The sequence below is a fragment of the Macrobrachium nipponense genome, chromosome 7, assembly GCF_015104395.2.
Source record: "Macrobrachium nipponense isolate FS-2020 chromosome 7, ASM1510439v2, whole genome shotgun sequence".
Taxonomy (NCBI): Eukaryota; Metazoa; Arthropoda; class Malacostraca; order Decapoda; family Palaemonidae; genus Macrobrachium; species Macrobrachium nipponense.
Window position 1 is genome coordinate 96,566,884 of NC_061109.1, and position 21,652 is coordinate 96,588,535.

The 21,652-nt window shown below is 32.3% G+C and overlaps 1 protein-coding gene across 1 annotated transcript in view; it reads right to left on the reverse strand.

The window, feature by feature from the left end:
- LOC135217036 (uncharacterized) overlaps nucleotides 1-21,652 on the reverse strand; it is a 383,250-nt gene that overhangs the window by 325,949 nt on the left and 35,649 nt on the right. The gene's annotated exons all lie outside the window — the stretch shown is intronic.

Genomic DNA, 21,652 nt, shown 5'->3' on the forward strand with positions numbered 1-21,652 from the left:
ATATATCAGCGCTAATTGTGATTTCCTTAAAATATTAAAGCAAAAGGTATTCGTTATCCAATACATCGTGAACGCAGTTGTCTGTGACAGATAGTATTATCTTTCATATATGAAATGCATCCTCTTTATCCTTCTCTCCATACGGCATAACCTGGTTTTCATATATATATATGTATATATATATATATATATATATATATATATATATATTATATATATATATTATATATAAAAATATAGACTATATATATATAATATATATGTATATAGATATATATATATTATATATATATTATATATAATATATATATATATATATACATACGTATATATATATATATATATATATATCTATCATATATATATATATATATATATATATATATATATATATATATATATATATATTCAAAGTTGAGATATTTGCAACGATGTTTTATAAAATGATGGATTGATTATACGATCGACCGCAGCGTCTATGTAAGAGATTTTCAGGCAGCAAAGACGCCACATATTAGTATAAGCTAATTGGAAAACAAGTTTAAATAGAACGGCTGGACTGAGGCTCTCCAGACAACTAAGCATACAGGAAATGGTAAAAGAGAATTACAAATATAAGTTTAATATCGTTTAACACGTAGTACTTACGCATATAGGTATAAATATGTATACATATATATTTTTTATTTATTAATCTATATGAATATATATATAATATCATATATATATAGGTGTGTGTATGTAGTATATATATATATATATATATATATATATATATATATATATATATATATATATATATATATATATATATACATATATATATATACATATATATATATACATATATATCTTATATATATATATATATATATTATATATATATATATATATATATATATATGAAAACCAGGTTATGCAGTAATATAAACTGTTATATGGTGAGAGGGAGAAAAGGATGCCCTTTATAATAAGAAAGATAATACTATTTGTCACAGACAGCTGCGTTGACGAGCTATCGGATGAAATCATAAATGAATATGTGCATATATTTATACATATATGGGGAAGGAGTACGTATTAAACATTATTAAATGATATATTTGTCTTTTCTCTTTTCTCCTCTTAGTCGCGCGTCGTTATCTGCAGAGCTTCGGTGCAGTCGTTCTATTTAAACTTGTTTTCCAATTAGCTTACATGGATATATCTGGCGTCTCTGTTGGCTGGAAATCTCTTACATAGCTCCCGCGGTATAGATTGTATAATCCGTCATGTTATAAATAACGTCATATATATATATATTTCAGCTTTAATGATAAATCTTAATGATTGTGATATTTAGACCATTTCTACGTATCAGTGTCGGTTATTCCTCCACCTCTCTCTCTCTCTCTCTCTCTCTCTCTCTCTCTCTCTCTCTTGTTCTATTGAAGAGGGACTTTTCATCCACATTATTTCTCCTTTTTCAGATTTCTGCCGAAATTGGCCTGTACATTGGGATATACATTGCCTAAGCATAAGTTTGCGTGCGTGTATGTGTCTGTGTGTCCGTGAGTGCGTATGTATGTGTGTGTGTGTGCATGCATGTTTCTGTGTGTATACACACACACTTATAATATATATATATATATATATATGTGTGCCCCACGAAGATGTGGTAAATACACGAAAGTACTTGGCACTCTGTCTTTTCTTTTTTAAATATTTTCCCTGTGGCTTTTGCTGGTAAACAAAAACAAAAATCACGTGCTTACTTTATATATATATATATATATATATATATATATATATATATATATATATATATATATATATATACGTGTGTGCGTGTGTGTGTGTTTGTTTATGTATTACATATATTTTTGTACCATATGTACATATACATATAGTGCATATATATGTAAATGTGATGAGGACTTACTGATGAACGTATTTGCGTTAGTATATGCATATGTATGTTTGTATCTCGGTAGGTAAGTAAGTATATACCATGGCAGATACAAATGTAGTTATTACAAGGATAAAAGTTTCTATGTAATAACGAAACCTTATACCAAATGATAAGAGTGTAAACCCAAATCACACAATAAAGGAAGACCTCATCACTCTGTAATGGTAGTGAGGAAATTATACCAAAAAAAATGTAGTACTCAAGTATTCACTTTCTTCATATAACGTTAGCTCAGATACTCGTCTGAAGATGAGAGAAGAGACAGTAGGAAACAAAGTCCACAGAACATGAAAAAGAAGAATCGTGCTACGATATACTTGACAATCTACCTAACTACAGGAATTTCAGACACTGGGACGATTCCCGCTCCAAGAACTGGCAGCAGTTTAAAGAATGAATAAACACAGCCTTTACTAGTGACTGTAAAGTACCCAGAAAGAACACTACGTATAAAGACACACCCACATTTATACATGTACCCATGCGTGTCTTTTTCTCCCTCCCCAACTATTTACTTGACAACAAACCTTAACGGTTGTCCGCAGGACACCCTGTTGGCAAACAATCTCCCTGCCAGCCAGATAGGGGTCGAACTGGCCCCCCTCTTGATGCAAGAGATCAAAATACACCGAGCTAAGTCAAATGAGGGTCCCAACATAAACACTCTTGTGGTTTCATTTATTCATTTGCGTAAAAGGTGACCCTTGAGACTCCTCCTTTTGGTGTTTGTTTGCTGTTTATTTTATTTTATTTTATTTTTGCTGTTATATACATATAATGGTTTAATAATTTACCCTTTTTTCACTTGATGATTTCGAGAGGTATTATGTCGTTTACGCTGTTTGCTTTTAATTGCACTGTAATACCTTTTTGTCGTTATTGTTTATTAGATTGAGCGTCCCCTACTGGGTCATTAATTAGTATTAACCCAAAGCTCAATCTCTCTCTCTCTCTCTCTCTCTCTCTCTCTCTCTCTCGTATGGTTTCTATTACCTCATACTAATAATCGACTGATCAATTACTTTATAAGTATATTTTCTTAGATGCAGATGCTGCCGATCTTTGTTTAAGTCGTAGTTTCTATCCAGCTTCCATTATTCATTTACTCTCACTACTATTCTCTTTTATGATTTGTCCTACGTCCTGAGTACTCCCCTCTAATCTAATGTCCTGCTATCATTCTGTAGCCGTTTAAGACCCACTGCTCCTCTCCCCACTCCATTCTCAGAAAGCAAAGCAGCGCCAGTTGCAGGTGTTGTTTTGTTTGAAGTGCAGCTGGTGAAGTTAGTAAAGGGTATGATGACCTGCGGTGATGTTCCTCTCTCAGTGGTCAGAGGAAGGATTTCAATGTGCGATGGCACGCTGGCCATGATTGCAGTAAGTGGGGCTGCTACCTTTTGTTTATTGCTGTTTCTATCATTGATCCGTTCGGTTCTGTTTTCTTGTATTAACAGGTATATCTATATATAATATATCATATACTTATATAGATTATATTTATATATATATATGTATGATATATTATAAACTTTGGTATATATATATACGTGTAGTATATTATAATATATATATTATAATATAATATATATATATTATATATATTTTATATATATTGCAAGAAATAGAATGAACGAATTAGTGATTAAAACAGCATTGAACAAAAGCAATATATATATATATATATATATATATATATATATATATATATATATATATATATATATATACAATATATATATATATATATATATATATATATATATATATATATATATGTTAGTATATATATAAGTGTGTGCTTTTTACGTAGTCTTTCTCAAGGGCTCTTCCCGTTCAGTGCTAATTCACATGTAACCTCTTATTCTGATAAAACATCTCTCCTTTTCCCTCTTCTTCTTATATTCAAGGAGAACAAAAAGTGTTGCTATGGTGATCACAATATACTCTTATGCTTTCAGCCGTTTCAGCCATTATTTCATAGCAGTCAACTGGGAAATTTTACTAATGAATTACATACTATTATAATATGAATGCAGCTATGCAATAAAAAAGAATTGAAATAAGAACAATTCAAAATTAACCAGGAAATGTCACTGGAGATATTTCTGAGAGGTTTTCCGTTAAACTCTTCTACGCCAGCTCCGCCTGAGATACATGGGCAGGAAGCCTCTACTGGGTTTGCTGTAAGGAGAATTCTGAGGAAGATTTTTGTGTCATACAGCAAGAAACAAAATTGCCTTTTGACAAAATTAAGAAGAACTATTAAAAGAGTAAAAAGTAACGTGCGTACTAATGCACCTGCATGGTAGATGTATACATTTTTTGTCTGAGAGAAGCAGCCACATTTGGGGCTCCTTTGTCAGTCGGAATTATGATGAAGAGTGACAAAGTTCATGATGTAACAAAGTATGGCGTCATAACAGCAGACGAGCGAAGTAACTCAATAACCACATAAGGATTATTTTCTTATTCATGCTATGCAAATAGCGTTAGGGAAGAGGTGAGTCTGGGTATTTAAAAAAAAATCTAAGTTCATAAACATCAAAGAAGTAAAGAGTACCGTAATAAAGCAAGATCTTAAAAAAGATGAGCAAAAGAAATATTTAAACGAAATGAGAAAGTAACGAAGCGGAATGAGATCGTTAGTTTGGTGCAGTATAGTTAAATAGAGTTATGACTCTAGGTAAGAATGGATTGCCCGTATATAAGAAATTATATTATATTAATTATATTAACTTTAGATAAAGGGATATTGGTAGACTACTCTTTTGAAATTCAAGGATGATGTAAACCCTTAAATGCCCTAATCTTGTTTTATTCGTGGAATAAAAAGCTCAGGAAAGACATGAATGACGGAATTTCACCGAGTCCCTTTTGCAGCTCATATCTTTGGAGGAAATAATGATGATGGTGCTGATTTGAGTTTGAAGTAAGTCCCGAAGGAAACGAGAAACTGATCTCTCATGGAAGGAAGGCCAAAGGAATTGAGAGAAACGGAAGTAGACGAGGACGACAGATGTACATTGATTAATGCACATCTCAAGGAGCGTGAGAACGCAATCATTGGAGCTACTTGGGTGAGGGCGATGGAAATATTTTCTATTAAATAAAAAATGGATGTTCTGGAATGTCTTCAAACCAGAATGCAATAGTTTCTGCAAATACTTGAATTCACAGCCACATCCTGTAGATATGTAAATGCAGCTCTTTGTAGTTCTATAATTCTTTTGGCCGCCTATCCCTCCCACCAATGTTCGGTAAATTTTGTACTCGGAAAATTACTTCTTTCATGCACACACACACACACACACATATATAATATATATATATATATATATATATATATATATATATATATATATATATATATATATCTATCACTTAAATCTCATAATTTCTCTCTCTCTCTCTCTCTCTCTCTCTCTCTCAATTGATTTTCTCTTCCAATTATATTAGACGGAACAAGACGACGGATTCAAATCGGATATGAAGATAGAGAACAACAGCTTCTTCTCTTCTCCCCGTCTCTCTTCTCAAAGCCCGCCCCACCCAACACCAACGACCCCTCTAGCCTTTGCCATTGTACCTAACACCCAATAAAATTAGGGGGCTAAGTATTCCTCTCCCGTCTCGCCACCTGCGCCCCTGGCATGAGTCCTTCCTAACGAGGACGCAGGGCTTAAGTCGCGGCTAAGTCAGGAATACGGCACTTTTACCCATTATTTGTTTTCTGGCGCGTTGCTTTAATCTCTCTCTCTCTCTCTCTCAGATGAATATTACCAGTTTACTTTATATTACCGAGAAATGATTCATTAGGATTTTATAGCATATTTAGTAAATATTTACGAATTAGCTACGTTAAGAATGATTTACGGAAGAGAGTTTTTATCGACAAACAAATAGGACTTATAGGTGTCCGTGATTCGGGATAAATAATGAAGGGGATGCGACAAGTCAGAAGGTAATGAATTTTATCCATTTGCTGCAAAAATGTAAAAATCGCTCCTAAAGGCCGCTCAATTGCCAATACGGACTTATCATTTAACGATCTGTTAGAGAACAAATAAAGATTTATGTTTCGTTGCGCGAGTTCTCGAGATGCTCATATGGATAAAGTTTCTCAAAGATCTCTTAGACTCGGAAAAAGAAAAACAATTATTTTTAGATGAGCTACTGTAAACCTGACTAAATGTTATTTTAATACCGAACTTACAGGCCAAGAGCCTTCGACTGAAGTTTACAATTTAAGCTTATGGAAAACTCTTGCAACTTGGGCTTCAAAGCCAAGATTAATGCTCAGCTTTGCAGTGATTGAAACAGCTCTTATTACTGTTGATGATGGAATTCAGTTTGAGATTAAGAGAGAGTGCATTTTAAAACTTTCATATTTTTATGTTAATCTTACTCAGTGGCATATAAATATATACGTCTATATAATATAGATATATATTATATATATATATATATATTATATATATATTATATATATATATAATATATATATGTGTGTGTGTGTGTGTGTGTGTGTGTGTGTGTGTGTGTGTGTGTGTACCTGTGCGTGATACGGTGCAACTTCTCATGAATAGTGTTTTCTTCTATAGCTAAAAAGAAAACAAAATACAATAAAAATGAGTATTAGCTCAAAATATAGGAATAAGTAGAATAATAGGTAAAAAAAATCTACAAAGCATATATATATATACATACTACATTAAAAATCTTAAAAAGGGAACAAACCATTAGGAAAGGTAAGGGCGACAGAATGATAATTTGGAAGGTCAACCAAACCAGGAGAACTCAAGAGAGAGACAAGGTGCCGAGGAAGGTTGACTGATGTTTAACTGGGGAACTACCCGTTTTACGAACAATGACCCTATAGGTGATAACATTTGGTTGCTCGGCGCCTTGCTCAGAATTTTTAAATCTTCGTATTTGAAAATATGTTTGCATTTTATTTCGTCTCTTTGTTCCATGGCCTAGGATATTAAGGAATTCAGGATTCTTTAATTCCACTGCAGTGCGATAGCTAACGCCCATATGACAATCAATTCGAACCCTCACATACTCTTCGTCGCGGCCTCTTGTCTGTAAACTTCGTGAGTTCAGCTGGCCTGGCTGTGCCTCCATGTCCTTCGATCCCCACCTTCTTCCCCGCTGGCAATTTGTTTCTCTTTTCAAGTTTTGAACATAGGAACATAGTAGATATATTCTTACTTATGTTTCTTTTGTTATTCTAATACCCATAATAAGTTTTTGTTGTGATTTTTCAGCTTTATCCACGGGTGTAAGTTATTCCTTAGGTATATTGAAGCGGATGTGAAATTGTGCTTGATGGATATATATATATATATATATATATATATTTTATATATCATATATATATATTTATATATTAGGCAGGAGAAGGGCACAGGAACATATACTCATCCATTAGATACAATTATTGTCAACGCCTTTCTTGACCCATGGTCACATCATCAGGACATCTATATAAAAAAGGAGCATCCGAGAGCATAATTAAAAGAAACATACATAAAGCATAAGAAAACTTAAAATGGAAACCGAGTCAAACTTAAATACTGAATCACACTTAAATACATTTACACATTAAAAACCAAGAAAGCTTAATATGATCCTTATAAAAACTAAAATCAATAAAAGAAAAAAAAGGGACAAAACAAATTTAAAATGAAGAGCAAGGCGCAACTCTCAAAATGACCGAGACAAACACACTAAAAGAATACACAAGAACACAAAAGAAGGCGGACAAATATAATCAAACAACCCAGTTATGCTATGAACAGGGGAACAGCCGATGATTGGCAATTTAACGTAGGTACAATTCTTTTTATAACAGTTCTCCAGGTTCCTTGGCTTGACCAATTATTTTGAAGTTGTCGTATTTTATTGATGCCTAGCAACCTCTAGCGTGGGATCTAATCCCGACCTTTCCAATATCAGATCCCACACTAGAGGTTGCAATCCAACCTTGGTACTTACTTATAAATAACTTTCTGGTTCTGTTAACACTTCTCCACTAAATTCTTAAGTTTTTCAGAAAGTCAATCACAATAATTGTTGCTATAGTGTCATATATCCATTCTTTATCGGTTCATTAAACAGATATTGATTAGTAACATCCATTTTCATGCACCTTGTTAATGTCCTATATCTGAAATAAAAAGATATAATGGCTCATTATTGCTCTTAAACCTGATATCTTCATCTTTTGCTAATATTTTTTTTTTATAGTTGTCCAGACAATTATATTCACTGTAAAAAAAGTTGCAGTTAGTGGCAAAAAGTGTTTTGTCTTAGTGTTTGGGACTTAATTATCTACCATTTAACACCATTGGAAATCTTTGCAAAGCTTTGCAATTTTTGTGCTTTACCATAAACTTTTATATGCCTAAAATCTTCAACAAATTTTGAGGGACTTATATCAAACACTGTTGCACACAACATTTAGACCATAAATATAAAGATCAAGACCTTTAACACATTCAATAATGCACAAAAAAGTAATTTTAAAATATGCGTTTACTCCACAACACACCTTTCACAAATCGTGGCTAAAGAAACAATAAAATGTTTTTGTATGGAAAAACAGTGTGCAGCCAAGACCATCTTTTTTAGTCATGTTTAAGCCTGTAAAACATTGATACTAACAACTAATTGCAATCTATAATATTGCATTCCTTTGTCACTAATGTATGTATTTTTGATTTTTATGACCCTCATGATAACTTGGAAAAGTCAAAAATTTAATTTTGTCCACCTGCTGGCCCACTGTTTACGGTGAGACCTTTCATCTTCATTGTCCAGTTAGAATGGGTGTAATATGTTGAAGTAAATATTTTCCCCTATAATTAGGTTATTGGTTCGTATTTTTATGAATCTTAAGTCTTTGCGCCAGCTGGGGCCCTTGAACAGTGGCAGCCCCTAGTAAATGTAGGAACGTGTTGAAAGGAATCTGATGCCTATTGCTCACATCTGGACTATGACAACCGCCAGAAATTAACCCAGGAAGCAGGATATGTATGTAGGTTAGGAATCCCATGATTTGAAGGCGTTTGTGGAGGTGATACAAATACATGTCGAATTTGTAGATTAATTTATGGTTTTTCTCCCATGATATATGAACCCTTAAGGATGGAGAGATGTCTATGATTTTTCTCATTGAGGCACTTTTTCCTAGCAACTAATAACTCCCCTATTAGATGGAGGCCATGCTTATCATGGTGATGGATATAAAGCTTGATAAGACCCACACTTTTCATATTGGCTTCCATATATTATAAGTGATCTTTAGTCTGATCTGCTACCACAAATTTATCTTCTCTTCAATTACATTAGGCCTGCCCCAGGGTGGCTTAGAGGGCGGGGTTGGCAGTTCCAGGCCAAATAGGACGTTGCACAATTGACTGGGGTATGGGAGAGCGAGCAGGTTAGGTAGAATAAGCAACCCTATCTTAAGATAGGTTTTGGTAGAGTAGCATTTGCCCTCAATTTAATAAATTTGTTTCAATATACTTCGATTTTGTAGATGTTATTGAACTTTATGAAGAACTTTGTGACCTTATAAGAAATAGGGAAGGTATAACAGTTTGATGACGTAAAGGAAATTATATATATAAAAAAAATTTGCCTTTATAAATTAAACTTCACATCATAATTTTCTATCTTGACCTCCCATGTGAGTTTTTTCGAAATAACAGATGACTTAACTTTGTGACTTTAAAGACATAAGCGTAAATAAATGAGCATATCCAATATCATGGGTAATACCAGTTGTAAATTAAGAAACAAAACTCCCAGTAGAAACCAGCGAGTATACAATCGATACCACCTATCCGTGCGAGTCAAATGTTACTGCTTTAATATATTTTCTATTATTATGATTTTTTTTATTCTATATTGTTTCCAAGCAGATGTATCAAAGCAGATACTCGTTAATGTCATTCTCAAACACATACACGAGAAACCCAATGCAAAAGATTGTTCTTTGAGCTCAAAGTTTTTATTAGAACTTCAAATATTAAATGTCCTTGGGTGTGAAAAATATATTTCGCTGTAAAAAGCAAAGGGTATTTATATTATGTCTGACATTTCCAGAGGTAAATAAAACATTATGGACTGTTTAAAATGTTACAGAAAGCCTTGAATGGGCCTGCTTAACAGACTATATTTTCAAATCAGTATACAAAAAAAATTACGTACACATGCATCGTGTAGGAGATAGCCAGAGAGAGAGAGAGAGAGAGAGAAGAGAGAGAGAGAGAGAGAGAGAGAGAGAGAGAGAGAGAGCGCAGATCCCGCATTATTCATCTTACCAAAGAGTCAGGAGTAAGATCCTTGGTATGGCTCATGAGCAGAGTCTGCATCACTCAATTTTATCTTCCAAAGTATCATGTTACCATGATATCTAGGCCCTTCAGATCAAAGCATTCAGTTCCTGCTAGACAGTACGTTCTTTGCCTTTATTCTCCCTCTCACTATTAACAGTTATTCGCCTTTTCACCAGCCTGTCGTCTACTGTTTATTCTACGAAAGCAAATCATCTCAAAACACACTGATCCATCTTTTTCTTATACTATAGGTTTTTACTACTTAATAGTAACTCTACAGGTTCCACCCTTTCAGCCGTTCTTACTCCATACATTCCATTTAAACAATTCACCTCAAGAAGTCCAATCGTCTGCATTCTGCATCTGATCTCCACATTTCACTTGTTCAACAACCCTTCAGTACGTCCCGTAGAGGTTCCTTTTTGCTTTCAGGCCTTGTGCTGACATGCTGCTTCCTCTCTTATTTCCTTTACCCTTAGCTTCAGCTTCTCTCATCTTCCCGTCATCTTTCTCCCAGATCCTAAAATCAACCAATTCTGTTCTTCCCCCGTCCATACTGGCATCAACAATCAGCACCGGAGCATTTGCAGACATCAGTCGCTTATCTCACTATTTACAAATTTTCTTTCACAAACCCTTTCAGTGGCATCTCATTCCTTTAAAATGTAAGTAGCTTATCATAAGCGTTATCTCTCTTTTGTCTTAAATTTTCTTATATGCCAAACCAGACGTTCTTGCATCTCCATGTTCTAACACATGCTTTGTTTTATTTGCAAAACCTTTTTCATCACTTTATGTTGTAGTTGACCAGGAATCTTATTATATTTCTGGTAATGCATTGCATCGAGTTGTTCCAAACATTTTCATTAAAGTTAGTCCAATCTTTTTGAGTTTATTGGTAATTCTGACCATTGTTATAAAAGCATCTACATTCTCCCAGTGCTAACTAGATAGAATGGAAGTGGGAGGTCTTGCATAAACATGTCTTTTATTAATGCGAACTATTTAGTTAGATTAAATGAGTTAAAGGCTTTCTCGGTCTGTCTAGTTTTATCCTAAAACAAACAACCAGAATTCAGAAAAAGACTATAAGTTTCAATTCCTGTAGACAGATAAATATTCCAAGTTTAACATAACAATAACTCTACACTGAACTAACAAAACATCCTGAAGGTCGCTATAAGCTAAAAAAAGAATTCACCGACTTGCGAAGTGAAATTTGTTGTGTAGTATTTTAAACCTGTCTGCAAGAAATAATTTACATTCTTTGGGCAACGATTTTTGTAACACTTGCTGTTATACGCCACAGCTAAATATTTTACTATGTTAAGAAAAGCCATTTGAGTCACTTTTTATGAACTATAATGTGTGGCCTACAATAATGGTTCAATAAAGGTACTGAAAAGTTGATAATCAATTCCTGTGTAGTTGCCCTAAATCTAAACACCGGCTTCCTGAAAACAAGAGTACCATTGGAGACATTTTGACGCTTGTAATGCCTTGTTAGATGTAAAAAGTGCTTTGACCTTCCAGGCAGCCTATATCTCTTATACTGCTAGGTAAAATTAAAAAATACACTGGATCAGTTGTTCAAATATTAAGATTAAAACTTAATGTGACAGCTTTACAGATAATTAACAGGCCTGTACAAAAATCTATAAGCTCTCATTACGGAATAATAAAACATGAATTTTAAGACGACATATTGACATAAAAATGACGAAAATTTCGTATTACTGCTTAACAGCTGAAGTAAATGGCAGGAAACTATATATCACAGGAGTGTCAATGTATTGAAGTGTTGCAGGATTCAAGCAAATTTTTTTATCTAAATTTTGTGGCTAAGTTTACACATTTTCCATTTTGGCTAACGCTAACCGTCTTTTTGACCTTTTATTTTTGTAATTTTGCATTTTAAACATGTGGTTCTAAAGTGATTCATGATTAGTATCTAAGTATGCTCCTTAACTTTACAGAGATCAATCAGATATGTGTAGTAATAAGTAAGTTCTGTATAGTCATAATCATTTTTGTTAATAAGCGTGAACCTACATATCATTGGAAAGGTGATTTCTCTAAGTTTTGGAAGGTGGAAATAATTAGTATATGTCTAATGAATGTTTTATTGCTCGTGCTTTTAGGACAGAATATAGAAATACTTGAATTCAGTTAATCTTAGTGTGTTTTTTAACTTTTTATTTATATTATATAGTAACAAAAATTTAGTTATAGAAACAATCGTAATAAAGTCTGGGAAAATCCAGCGTAGCATCCACGTTGAGGTCAAATTGAAAATATGTATAACTATAAAAAAAGGGAAGATATAATAACGTCCTACGTTGATATAAATCATAAAGGTACAATGGCGCCTACTCACGCATTCCAAAGTTATGTGCAGAAATGTCATTGATGTGGTTCGCTGTCACAGTAAACAAAAAGCGCGCTGACATTTGAATGATCCTAGCAAACAAACAATCGGGTCAATAAACAAGACGGGAGGAGCATGCCATCCATCGCTTAGCAAGAAGAAGAAAAAAAACAAAACTTTGAAAGACGCTTACGGTTGCGATGGAATTCACGCACAGAAAGATAAAGAATTATACTCATGACACATTTGACCCTCATCTGCGTGTTTATTTACTCATTTAGCGTCGCTCGATTACAGTTTATGAAGAATACGCATGACGCCCGAGAGGGGGGAACATATTTGGTCAAAGAGAAATAAACAAAGGAGAGGCGCGCTCTTTTGCGTGGGTCTGTATTTACTTAACATTTCTTTTATTTAGCATTCGCTGTCTCTCAGCAAACTACACCTATTGTAAAAATATATTCTAGTTAAAAAATACAGCAGGTACTGAAATGTTACAAGAACGGCAAATAGAACAGGTTTTCTTAAACTCAGTGGCTCAACCCTTCCCGAAAATAAGGAATAAACGCACACAGCTGTGCTTTGCAACAATGTGTACATCTGAGAAAAAGTAAAAAGTAAATGAATCGTGGGGTTAACAAGAGATTTCCAAAAAAGGAGAAAAAACTATTAGTGTCACAAAGTCACGGCAATTCAACAAAATTCTCTTTACAATTAACCTACGATTACTTTTATTTTACTCGCATTTAATATCTATTAATTTAATATCAATCTAAATATTTTGTGTTCATTGTGCAAGTTTGACTAATTTCCATACGTTAAAACATGTGAGGATGTTTTAAATATTCTGAAAGTGGTTTTTAATAATGCCAACATTTTTAACAACACCATTTTATTCAGTACTTACTCTGATAGTTCATTTTCAATGTAAGTTTGTTGAATTATAAATTTCCTTCTCCTTATTTTCGTAAAACATATTTCTATAATCATTTAAATTTTTCAGTCGCAAGAGCCTCTTCGTCTTCAGTTACACTTAACAATAATTGTCTCTTGTAAATTTTCAGTTAAACCTAATCTGGCGAATGTGACAGCCAATGAGTAAGCAAGATTCATAAAAGATAAATGTGGATATCTACCCAAAATGAAACAAAGTTTCTGACAGGTCGATTATTTTCGAAGGATATTGATAGTTATCGCATGAAAAATGCATTTTATCTATAGAAATTAATCCAACCGAATTCAAATATTTTTGCCACTAATATATATATATTATATATATATATATATATATATATATATATATATATATAATATAATATATATATATATAGATATATATACATGCATAAACACAAAATCTATAGGAATTTTACCACCGATATGTTCCACGCCTGTGTGGTTTACATCAAAATACTCTGTTATATTCAAAACATCTAGGTGTTTTTTTTTCCTTTATGTACATATTTCAACCTCGGGTATAGCATTCCATGTGTTGTTATTTTTCATACATCGTTTCCTCGGATGCAAAAGGATTTACAGTTGATCCAAAAATCCATTCACACGATATATATATATAGTATATATATATATATATATATATATATATATATATATATATATATATATATACATATATATATATTATAATAATTATTGAAATCTTTGTAATGCCCGATCAAACATGAACTAATAACTTTATAGCGTAATTTCGAATCTTAAGATTTAATAACGTAATAGCGGGAGGAAATTATGTCACTTAGCCTCATGTGACTGGGGATGTCATCGGGATTTCTTGTGTTTTGATTCGAGCAAAAAGTCAGGTCAACGCACGAGGAGATAAGAGATGCGCGCCCAGTCAAAGCGCTTAAACCAAGGTTTTGTCCCGTATGAGGAGAGGATGATTGCACAATGTTGCATAATCTTTTGTCTGAGAGAGGACCCCGTGGGTTTTTGGACATGTACCATTCTTTCTTGCAGACACGAGAGTTCAATGGGAAATATTCATCTCAAGACGAACGATTGCTTCGAGCCATGTGACAATATTGGATATCATTCTTTTGTCCAGGAGGGAGAGTACGTGTAAATTACGTCATTTAAAACTCTTATCTCGTAACGTCTATTTTTAAGTCCTTTAAGACTGCAACGTTTCTGGCAGTTTGATAGAATGTACTATGGGTCTTGCTTACGACTTGAGAGATAACTTATTGTAATTGAGAGGTATAGAAACGTCTCCGGTATAGATTTAAAAGAACTCCTCCCCCTTCCCCCGCCCTCTCTCTCTCTCTCTCTCTCTCTCTCTCTCTCTCTCTCTCTCTCTGTGGTGAGTTAAATACATTTAAATTTTTTGTGTTTACGTTTTCTTAAAAGGTTACCTCTAGCTTATTTAATTTTGTTTCACATATTAACATTTTGGGTTAATGTTATTTCTTATCTATTTTTAAGCATTAATTGAGTTTGTGTTTCCAAGTACTAATAGTTATTTTTCTTCAAAGTAAAGTTGTGAAATGATGTATATAAGAATGATAATAGACTCATATGAGTAGGCCTTTCTCCTCTAGATAAAGAACGGGATGCTGTATATCTGGTCCACACTGTTAATCAGTGATGAATTATGTTGGTTTTATAAAAACGTTACAAGAGCTTTGGAGTCCTGCTTTGAGTTAATCTTCAGTCTGGCTGAAACTTTTGTATTTAAAGTTTTACGTTAGGTTTTCATTTATTGACCACCAGAGGACAATAAAGCAGAAAGATAGATAGTCTGTGAGTAAAACAAACAGAAAGATACATAGATTTGTTCCTTTAGTTTCTGCTGAAATGACTCAAATCGAGGAGACAGTTGCAATTGTTTGATAGAGTAGAGCGATGTCCTTTTACTTTATAATATCTCTTGTTTAATATTTCTCGTTTAAATATTGATACCTCACATTGTTGGTCAACATTTAAAGATATAAGTCGTATTTTTTTCATATAAGAGCTCAGGTATCTGTCTGCAAGTAAGGCAAGTTTTGAATTCTATTAAAGTAACATTCGTGAAAAAAAAAAGAAAAAAAAAGAAAAGAAAGAAAAAAAAAAAATATATATATATAATATACATATATATATATATATATATATATATATATATATAATATATATATATATATATATATATATATATCATGAAAATATAATCTTCATACCACGAAGATATGTTAATATATGGTTCCTCAGGAGAAAAGAGGATAAAATGCCCTAATACCTAATAGCTCGATAATTTCTCCTTCCACCAGGCCTCTTCAAGAGCTTTATTATGGCTAAACAGAATAAGTACATACATAAAAATCATGATTTTTCTATATGCACTTATTCTGTTTAGTTATAATAAAACGCATGAAGAGGGCTGGTGGAAGGAGAAACTATCGAGATATTAGAAAGTTTTATTCTCTTTTCTCCTGTGGACTATATTGCCACACACACAATTATATATATATATATATATATATATATATATATATATATATATATACTATATATATATATATATATATATATATATATGTATATATATATATAAATGTGTGTGTGTGTATACACACACACACACACACACACACACATATATATATATATATATATATATATATATATATATATATATATATATATATATATATATATATATATAATGGTATGAGGATTTTACCAGTCTTGTGCTTTTGTAGGGAGGCTCCCATCTAGTCAATATCAATGATGCAGAAGAAAGCAATATTCGATTTAAGACCCAGGATCATCTTTGATCTGCAAGTAATACTTCTGACCGTCTCTTCTGTAGTTTGCCTCATACTGTAACCTACAGTTTATTCTCTCTTCGATATTATGTGGTGATTTCTTATTCAGTATTCTGTTTGTGCGTGTTTTTATATGTTTGTGTGTGCAGACAGTGAGAGATGGGAAATTACATTGTGAGTAGTTTGAAGCTACAGTAGTTATCATATAAAGAAGAGGAAAAAAGATGATTGATTAACATACAACAGTTTAGAATCGCTTTAGCTCTCTTATCTAATTACCAATGCAGGTACTTTGCTAAAGATTATTATACGATCTTTTCTTGAAAAATTATCCAAAATTTCTCAAAGTCTCTCCTTTACATGTACTTGTTGCACGTGTTTGACGAAGAATTTCCTACCTCTCTCCATCCTCCGTTTCTCTCTCTCTCTCTCTCTCTCTCTCTGTAAACTGTCATGGTATATTCAGGCGCGGTGGGCAAGTGAGAGCTATAAATGAAAGCGCTAAATTGGCTGGTTGGTCGGACTTAATAATGGCGACCTTCTCCTCGGATACAGATTCCGCTGGAGGTGTTAACTACGAAGCTCTATGCCGCCGTTGTTCAGTCTTGAAGCTGTCTGTTTCATCAGAATCCCTCTTTCTCTCCCTATCTGAACTGATGTGCAAGTGTCCGGGGAATGCTTATTTTTCAGTGTAGAGTAACGTCTTTGGGATCAACGTTAGAATACAATCAAATTACGTTTTCTAGCTTTAGCTTGTCCGCAAGAGAGATTTCACACAAAGCTTCTTATTTCCTTCAACATTTTATTTCCAAATTGAGATTGATCAGTGATGAAATAAGTCCGGCCCAATTTTAATTTACATCAACATTGCCCTTCCCTTTCAACCTTTCAAGCCTTCTAAACATATACCCATGCAGATATAGTACCAATACAAAGACAAAAACTCCTAATATATATATATAATTATAAATATATATATATATATATATATATATATATATATATATATATATATGTGTTTGTTTATATATCTGACTGTTTTATTTCGGCTTTACTTCAAAGCATCTTTTTGAAAATGGCCTATGATCATAAGCATGTAATAATTCTATGATATGTATCGTATATATATATATTATATATATATATATATATTATATATATATATATATATATATATATATATATAATATATATGCGTGTGAGCTTGTGTTTGTATGTTTAATGCGTGGTCTCAATAGCTGATAACCTTTTGGTTTGTAGCTAGCCTGTAAGAATGCAGGTGTTGGCTCTGTGGCCTTCTTCCCCTCGGCACAGCGAACCTTCACTCCAGCTAAACTCTAACTACACAAATTACTGTCAAGGATCAGTTAGTTCTACGACTTTTTCGTGTGTAAGCCGGATAACCAACTGATCAATGGGATATTGTGATATATGTGTGCATATATATATATATATATATATATATATATATATATATATTATATATATATATATATATATGTGTGTGTGTGTGTGTGTGTAAGTATGTATGTTTGCGTGTATTTTTCCCGTGTCTGTGTGTCTCCCAACGCACCTCTACCCCTCACATTGTAAGTTCAAAATATTAATTTATCACGAATAAGATCACAGGTTCTTAAACGTGTTTTTGTTCAGCAATAATATGTGGGTTACTTCTGAAAATAGTGTGACTTTTGAGACCTCCATTCAATAATATTACAGACAGCATTTAATACTTTTTGAAAGGTTTATTGATTTGCTTTGTTTCTAATCTTTATTTGTATTGTACGGCGTTCTTCCTCTTTTTGCTCTCGTTTGAGCATTGGTTCTTATTCTGTGAAAGTTTATTTAGAATACAGGGTCATACTTATTTAGGGCGATTAAAATTACCATCACTAGGTATAATTACAACTAGTTAATTATTAAAGCAATCAGGAAACACCATTCAATAAAAGAGAGAATGAAGTTCATCAACAAATGAAATTGTTGTAGGTAATGAGAAAAGACCAACAAAGATGACAAGGTAATCACGCTTCCGCTGTCATTAGCTAGTCTGCTCCTAATCAAATCGGTTCTATTTCATCCCAGTAAAGACCAAAGATCATGAATGAATCGGAGTAAGAATTAATATTTCAATCCTTGCTTTGCTGTTTTACTTAGCAAACAAGAGTTTAACGGGGAGCTTTTGCCACTGTTCTCTACAGACAGACAGACAGATAAACAAAACACAAACAGTAAGAAAGAAAGGCAAGAACCCTTAGTGCGAGACAGAAAGGCAGACAGACAAACAGATTCAGATGAGAGCAAATGAAATACAGTTGAACAATGATTCGAAATGCCAGTGTTCGGTAAACTCTCTTTCAGATGTATTAGATCTAAGCTTTAAATCCAGAAGATTAAGGATTTAGAAGCAAATAATTATTTTTTCAATCCCAAGTGAAACTAATAATCGACAAAAATGCTACTTATAACCAAGTTTGTAAGTCATTAAATTTGAACGGACTAATTTACAAACGATATCTTGTGAAAATAAAAGAAACAAAAGAATGCAAAGCTGAATATAAAGCGTACGACATGGACAGAGCACTAACCTACAAATAGATAACAGTTCTTCAAACTCAATTAAAATGAAAGGAAGGAGAAGGAACGCAGTTTAATGAGAGTGACAGGGAAAATGCAGCCAGTCTGCAAACATGCATACAATGATGAAGCCAAATTCTCCTTCTTTATTGCCGGCAGCATTTCGTATCACACAACAAGTAATGTTTATAGGAAAGGACCCATTGTTTCAGGCGTGATGGCTTTTCCGTGCAAAAGCTCTATATATCTCATTATTTGTAGAAATGATTAGGGGGACAGCCTCAGGCAACCCTACGACAGAATATATCAACGCAGTGCGTTGGAAGACGCACTAATTGTTGGGTCAACAAAGGTCAACGCCGCGGTTAATTGCCCACCAGCATTTTCATTAGCTGCTTGCGCTTTTCTTTTCTTTTCTTTTCTTTTTTTCTTTTCTTTTTTTGTGTACGTCACTTTCGTTTAGAGTAATAATGTGTGCTATGGGGAAGTGTGATATAAAAGCCTGGTTATCTCAATTCTTTTACTTTACACATAAAGACTTGCTTTCAGATAATTTCCAGATAATTTCCAGACAAGGGAAGTAAGGTTCAAGCGAACGTTCTTAATAATTCAGTTCAGTTTCATCTTATTGCTGTATATGTTAATGCTGTGCAAAAGATAGTGCCCACACATCTCATATGTGTGTGTATACACACACACACATATATATTATATATATATATATATATATATATATATATAGTATATATATATATACACGCACACAGATGAAATAATACCACTGATCACACAAAGACATTATGAACACACACACACGCACACACACACACACACACACACACATATATATATATATATATATATATATATAGATATATATATATATATAAAATATATATATATATATCACGTGAAAATTACCCTAGATATAGTACGTGCATCCAATCTTATTTTTCCAATGGTGATGTGTATAAAAGAAGTCGGTCAATGTGATTTTTTAAATCATTTATACATACATACATACATACATATATATATATATATATATATATATATATATATATATATATATCGTATATATATATATATATATATATATATATATATATATATATATATATATATATATATATATACATATATATGTGTGTGTATGCGCACGCGTGTGTAAGTGTTTGTGTACTTATGCACCTATAAATATATGTTATCCTAAAATTGATTTAAATAAGTAATGCACTTGATAGTGCCAAACAATCTCATTATCAAGCGCTCAAATACATATACACACTCACTTTATTAGCAGAAAACGTACACTGTACTGTCATGTGTATTTCTATGTATATATATATATATACATATATTATATATATATATATATATATATATATATATATATATATATATATATGTATATATATAGTATTTATAGGTGAATAAATACACAAACACTTACACACGCGTGCGCATACACACACATATATATAGTGTATATTATATATATATATATTATATATATATATATAGATATAATATACTTATACATATATATATATATATATATATATATATGATATATATAATATATATATATATATATATATATATAAATATTTAAAAATCACATTGACCGATTTCTTTTATCACACATCACCATTGGAAAAAATAAGATTGGATGTACGTACTATATCTAGGCTAATTTTCACGTTATATATATATATATATATATATATATATATATATATATATTATATATATATATATATATATATATATATATATATATATATGTGTGTGTGTGTGTGTGTGTGTGTGTACATAATGTGTGTGTGAATTGTGATATTTCATCTGTACGTTGGTTCTCTAGCAATGTAGTCTTTGTATTATCTTAAACTAAATAGTCGAGGTAATCATCCAAATTCTATTGAATGTTTTGATATGCAGTAACATACTTTCATGCAATGACATATCCCGTTAATTACATTCTCAAACTAAATCTTGAAACGTAGAGCGATCGTGTCCAGTTTACAGTACATTGTTCTTAGCTGCCAAAAATGTATGATATGGGCTTACTACCAACCCATAAGGTTCACAACCTTTTGTCTGTTGGATGCCTATGATCAGCATCATCTTCATCACCATTAAGGTTTTCACGTCCTCCGTCTATGTTTTGTAGTTAGCGCTGGAGTATTTTATACTCAAAAGGTCGAAAGTTGATAATCATTTTATACTTAACTATAGGTTTCTTGCATTGCAGTTATCAAACACACTCCAGTGTAAAACAGGCACGTTAAAGTTAAGATGCAGCGAGTAATGCTTGGCTCAGCTTTTGTCGTTTTTTAAAGCTTAGATATATTATGGAACATATTCACAAAAATTTTCACTTGCATCATTCACACTACTTATAAACATTATACATACTGACATACAGATTGTATATATTCATACATATGCATAAATAGATACTTGCATCCATATATTTTTACGTGCTGATATATACATATATATATATATATTATATATATATATATATATATGTATATATATATATATATATATATATATATATATATATATATATATATATATATAATATATATTATATATGTCAGTAAGGGAACAACGAATGTCAAAGTTCTATATT